We start from the raw sequence: 5,987 nt of genomic DNA on the forward strand, positions 1-5,987 counted from the left end.
AAGCGGGTTCTACCTCACACAAAATATGAATGTTGATTCCATGTTTCACCGTCTTCTTACGGTTATACACTTTGAAAGTTAACACGCTTTTCCAAGGAAGCATACCTTGAACGAAAGACAGGAGTTTCTTTCCTGGCACATCAAGATGTCGACACAAGTTTTGAATATACTTAAGCACTGGTCGCGCAGGAATAGGCCTACCGGTGCTGTCTAAAAACAGCCTGATGCTTGCGCGACCTTTGCGTACATCACTAGCTGCCACGCCCCTTGATATTTATTATGTTTAGACACCAATACAATCGTTCTTGTGGCAACTTCATCTCCCCCATAAAAACTTGCATTCAGCTCCCCCATAAAAATGTGCACAAATCATAATGTTGCAACCCTGCCACTTCAGTGAGCGCTTTTGCTTGTGAACATCCTGCAATAAATGGCATAATGATTTTTTTCTCGTCAAATAACGGAATCATTCTCGCGTGGAAAATAGCTGGAGGGAACCTAAGGCACTCGTTGGCACTGGTACTTTCAGCCGAGAAACATCTGTACGTTCATACAAAACAGGTCCCAGGGTCCGTAGACCGTCCTTCATCTTCATTATCTGCAACATAAAGGAGGGAGTTGCGTGGAGGGGGGCAGGATAGCCAATCCCTCCCCCTACCCCTACCCCTACTCTCCCTGCTATCAACACTTTCAATTTCGGCCATAAAATCGTCTTTATTGTCATGACTATCTGTCACCTTCACTCTCCATAGACATCAATAACCTATCTATCTTTCTAGGCGTTAAATTATGCTTCTGCATTCAGTTAGGTCCGATGAACAGAACTTGTTAGGAGGGATGAAACCCTCACATGTTTTCTCGAACTGCTCACTCTCTTTTGCCGGGTTCTTACCCTCATAAGACAGCACTCTAACACACTTTTCCATTTTCAAAACACTATGTAACACCTTTGCTACAAAACCTTTACAAATCGGCAAATTTGAGTCAGAAATGACGGCGTTATAGGCGCTCAAATATGCAGCACGGATAAGCAATCCTCACAAGTCAGGTCACGCGGTCACACTGGCTTTAGAATAGAAAATTTCGGCGCATGCGTAAATCCGGTTTCCACCCACCCCATGCTATGAGGAGAAGCAGTATCTCGTGACGTCATATTCAAGTCTCTTTGGAATGATGGGCTTTTATGATTTTTAATGAATTTCTTAAGAAAATATCTTATGTTCTGCATGCCCGGCCCGGAATCGCACATACGCATAAAATACAGTTCGCTGTAATCCCTATTGCCTGTCGAGCTTTGCAGGTCACTGACCTTACTTGTTAGGTTATATATGGAAATCGTAGTAAACGAGAATGTAATTAAGTTTACATCTGATTAGACCAAAAACAAAACTTCTAGCTTCTAAAGATGTTTCCAGATTTCTCTCTCTCTCTCTCTCTCTCTCTCTCTCTCTCTCTCTCTCTCTCTCTCTCTCTGGGCAACTATGCGAAGTGTTCTTAAAGACTTAAAGACATGGAAGAATACACAGGATTCTTGACTTTCAATTTGTGGTTAAATTAAAAATGAACTTTTGGATGATGAGTTCTCGAATATATTGGACATTGCTCTTTCTTGGAAATATAAAAAATATTTAGCTGACGTAGCTTGAAAACCCCCAAAAAACTTTTTATGCAGCTAACTGGGTAGAGCCTCTTAGTCACATTAATTTGTTCGTTTTTCCATTGAATGACAAATTTGAGGAATTTGAATGTTATAGTTACGGTGAGAATTCGTCGACTATCAAATTCATTTCAAGTAAAGAACTCTCCATGTGATAACGTAAGTTGCATTAACGAAACATGTACAGCCGGCAATAAATATATCAAAGTGACAATGATAAAATGCTGGCTACCAGAATTGATCAACTTAAGTTTTATGTTCGCGTGGGAACTGTGTCCAGCGGTCTCTTTTTCTACACATGAACAATTGTAATCATTTTACTGTTTTGAGCAATCCTAGAGAGGTACTGTTATGTTAATATGTTGTAAAAAGAAATATTAGAGAACTAAGTGCATAAGACTGAATCAGACTGGATTTCTAACACTAGTCTGGGTCTATAAACTGGACCGTTGCATTATGAATGGTATCGTTGAATAATTCAAAATCTTTTACCCTTTTTTTACCTGTTTTGTTTCTGGGACCACTTCCATGTAAGCACAATTTCTTCGGCTGTGCGCTGTTTGCTTATTGAACTATGCATTTGAATGGTTCTAGCTGGTTTTTTCTTTGACTTTCGTTTACATCTTCACTTTTACTCCCTGACGCCCAGCTGCTGTCTTTGGCCTTGGTCTGTGCGCTGAGGAAATGTATATTAAATACACGAAAGAGCTGGGAACTGATGTCTTTTATTATTTCCTTCAGCTCTTGCATTATGTATATAATTCCAAACTGCCGGGGACACAGGGTGCGCAGAAGAAGCAGCTCAGAGTTCAAAATATTTTATACATCTTTGTTGAAAGGTTAGCTTCGTATTGCGCAAGGTGCTCTCCGTTAAAATTTGTAATGCTCGCATATATTTATGGAACAAACCTAAAGGCCATTTGCCTGCTTAACAAGAGAAATTCAGAGCCAGGAGATTAAAATAATTGTGATTGAATACGTATGTAAAAAAATACAGTCAGCTTGCCAAATCACACCCACAAGCGCTCACTTAATTAAGGAAGCCAAAGGCAACTCCTTCTTTGGCCAAAAGACAGCGGGATTAAGGGAGGAATAAAATATAGAATTTAGGCCAAAGGCCTAACGCTGGGGCCTATGAGGTCATCAGCCCCGAAAGAAAAATTGACAGTAGAAGGTTTGAAAGTGTAACAGGAGGAAAACCTCGCAGTTGCACTAAAAGTCAATTGTTAGGAGAGGGTGGAAAGTAAAATGGAAGAAAGAGAATATGAACGGAGTTACAGTAAAAGGAATGAAAGGGGTTGGAGGTATTGACCGAAGGGACGCTGCAAAGAACTTTAAGTAATGCCTAAGTGCACCGCTTGAGTTGCACTGAAGGCACTACCGCCCTATGGGGCAGGATTAGAGGGGGTGGTGGTTAAGTGTCATGGGTCCTAGCATTAGGGGTGCCATAATTTATAGCCTTGGAAATGCTCTGTTTGTAGACGTTGAAGCCATTACGTTTTGTCTCAGCTACTTCATTCACGTTATAAGAAGAGTTCGTCTTATGACTCCAACGTTAATCGCAAGGATAAGATCCACGTGATTGAAGGTAATGGGACAAGTCACTTGCATCAATACTGGTATAATATATGAAGGAATATAGCGATAATTTGATGGATGCCCTTGACAGTTCAAACCCTGGCTCTTATGCTGGTTCTCATCGGTCCTGTTCTTCCTACCGCACTGGTAGTTCATCGGTTTAGATTAAGCTAAGGTCTAGAGAATTCTCTAGACCTTGGATCAAGCTAGTCTGATGCCAGCACAGGACTTTGTATAGGAGGTCTGGTGTGGGCCTCATTTTGAATTACTGTTGATAAACCTCAGTTACAGCAATATGAAAACTAAGTGCCAGTGTCAATACTAGTCAGCGTGTGCGAACACCAAGAGGAGGCGGGCTGCGGGAATGTCACTTGACATTTCATTCCGAGCTTCTCACATATAATTTCATTGGCACTGGATATTACGCACTGATGTCATTACACATGCTTGTTACGATTTCTAGGGGGCATACATCCCATCCAATGTCTAAAACATATTCCATTTATGTTCTTTTCTTCATCAATTTTCCTCTTGTCAGTGATAAAAGTCATTATGGCATAGCTGAAATCATAAATAGAGGATAAGAGTGAGTCAGTCAGAACTCACAATATTCCTTTCAAGACCGAATGTTGCATACTTGTCATCGTCTTTCTTGCATGATGATTTCAGTAATAACTTTCCTTATATTGCTTGCTAAACGAAAGTAGGTAGAAATCGCGTCGTGAGGCGGGGGCCAATATGAGAGAACATTAGAGAACTTGCAATTAACGAAACCGGTCTGTATTTTATGGAAATCAAGTATATATCGATGTATAAAATGTTGCAAAAAGATTTGTTTAAAAAGAAAAATTATATACTACCAATGTACTATCCTACGTGAGAAAAGAATGTTATGACTTGTTAGTCTAACCCAGCTAAGCATTGACAATACATAGTCTCATGATATTAGTTTCACTGATGATACTAATAAGAGTTACCTCATTTCTGACGGTTTCCGAATACGTACAATATATGCCTTTTATCACATTCAGCAGTTTCTTGACAACAAAACCTAGAAAACCACGTAACCATCGTGAGGCTCTGATTTTCAGTATCGGTCTATTATTTTGCTGACAATGATAGACATCATGAGTGGACAAGGCTGGTGTAAGGAAATATCAGCATAGGCCTACATATGCGAATGCATTCCCCCCCTCCTCTCATAATGAACTCAGCAAAAGCGTATCATCACTTTAAAAAATGTATTAGTTAATCATAATAAAGGAAATTTAAAAACAATTTTTAATGGTGGGCAGATTTTACCTCAAACCGGGTAAAGATAATGAAGGCTGATAAGTAATAATAGTAATAATAGTAATAATAGGCCTAACTGAAACTCCAATGCATTTTTCGATGAGCGCTGGCTTATAAAGGGGTGGGATATATTATTATTATTTAATATTGCAATGTTTATATGAAAAATACTGAATTTCCTCAGCTAAGTTAAAAAAAAAAGTCGAGGCCTAGTCCTACAACACTATCCTTTATGACAGAGGGATCATCGCCATCTCTCTCTCTCTCTCTCTCTCTCTCTCTCTCTCTCTCTCTCTCTCTCTCTCTCTCTCTGCATTCTTTTGTTACTCTCTCTCTCTCTCACCCAGCCCCCAGCATCTTTTTCTCTCACTCTCTGCCAGTGAAGTACATACCACTGTTGCCATGGCCGCCTGTCAATGTTGAGCAAGACTACTACACTCAAACTTCGAACAACAAACTCAGATTTGAAACCCTCGTAGTACCTGTTATGATCCGATGAAAGATTTCCTATTCAGCCACTCCTCTGCCCTAATTTCTTCGTTGTCACGGACAAAAATGTCACTCTAGACAAGAGGGAGAAGCCACAAACCGTTCAGTCTGAACGACCCACGACGACTGGTGTATCTTGAAAGGTCTTTGTAGTGCAGTGGGTCAGCAGTCAAACCGGAGGTGCACATTAGGTGATCATTGCACAAACATCCTCAGAATTCACCCGTGAATAACACCACTGATTTTTTGACGTTTTGTATCTCTTGAAAATCGTATCAGACGTATATTGTTGTTGATTATCTAGCCAGTAATGTATTATAGTGAATTATTAATAGGGATAATTTTATATAGCCTATAAAATCATTATTGAAAGCCATCCATATCCGGAGATATGCATGCGAAGCCAATCCGGGTGTTAGTCGACATCTTGCACAGGTCAATAACAGCAATTTAATAAGCCGTTGTTGGCAGGATCGCGTCGTTATTAGTGGTAATCACATGTATTACTTAAGACGATGCAGCTATCACCTTCCATATTTGTTTGAAAGAGAGTTTACTTCCTATATATGCTAATCTACGCCTGCACGACCATTCACAGCCCTTCTCAGGGAAAGTGACGCCAGGATCTTCAGGCGATTCCTTCTACAAATTCAACTAACCACCAAGATAGAGAGAACAATGTGCTGAGCTGAGATTATCGCAACCGAGGCAAGAATATATCAACCAAGTTCCATAGACCATGATGTCAACTTTCCTGACTACGAACCTACCGCCAGCCGCCCCCCCTCCCCACCAAGACGCTTACTTCGTTTAGGCCTTAATGGTCAGGTTATACGTTCCGTTATACCTGCACACAGTGTTGTTCTTTTTCCGTTTCAAAAATTCCGCCGTTTTCTTCCTGAGGTAAACAAGGCCGGTATTGCAGACTAAATAGTACTGTACATTTGGAGTAACGATAAAGTCAAGGTTT

The 5,987-nt window shown here is 40.4% G+C and overlaps 1 long non-coding RNA gene across 1 annotated transcript in view; it reads right to left on the bottom strand.

Annotated features, from left to right (window-relative positions):
• The window catches only part of LOC136832215 (uncharacterized), an 11,844-nt gene extending 6,198 nt beyond the window's left edge, over positions 1 to 5,646 (bottom strand). Inside the window, exon 1 of the long non-coding RNA XR_010851125.1 lies at positions 5,011 to 5,646. This is a non-coding gene — a long non-coding RNA (uncharacterized lncRNA). The remainder of the gene's footprint in view (positions 1 to 5,010) is intronic.
• Between the last annotated feature and the right edge of the window lie 341 nt (positions 5,647 to 5,987).

This window comes from Macrobrachium rosenbergii, chromosome 49, assembly GCF_040412425.1.
Source record: "Macrobrachium rosenbergii isolate ZJJX-2024 chromosome 49, ASM4041242v1, whole genome shotgun sequence".
Lineage (NCBI taxonomy): Eukaryota > Metazoa > Arthropoda > Malacostraca > Decapoda > Palaemonidae > Macrobrachium > Macrobrachium rosenbergii.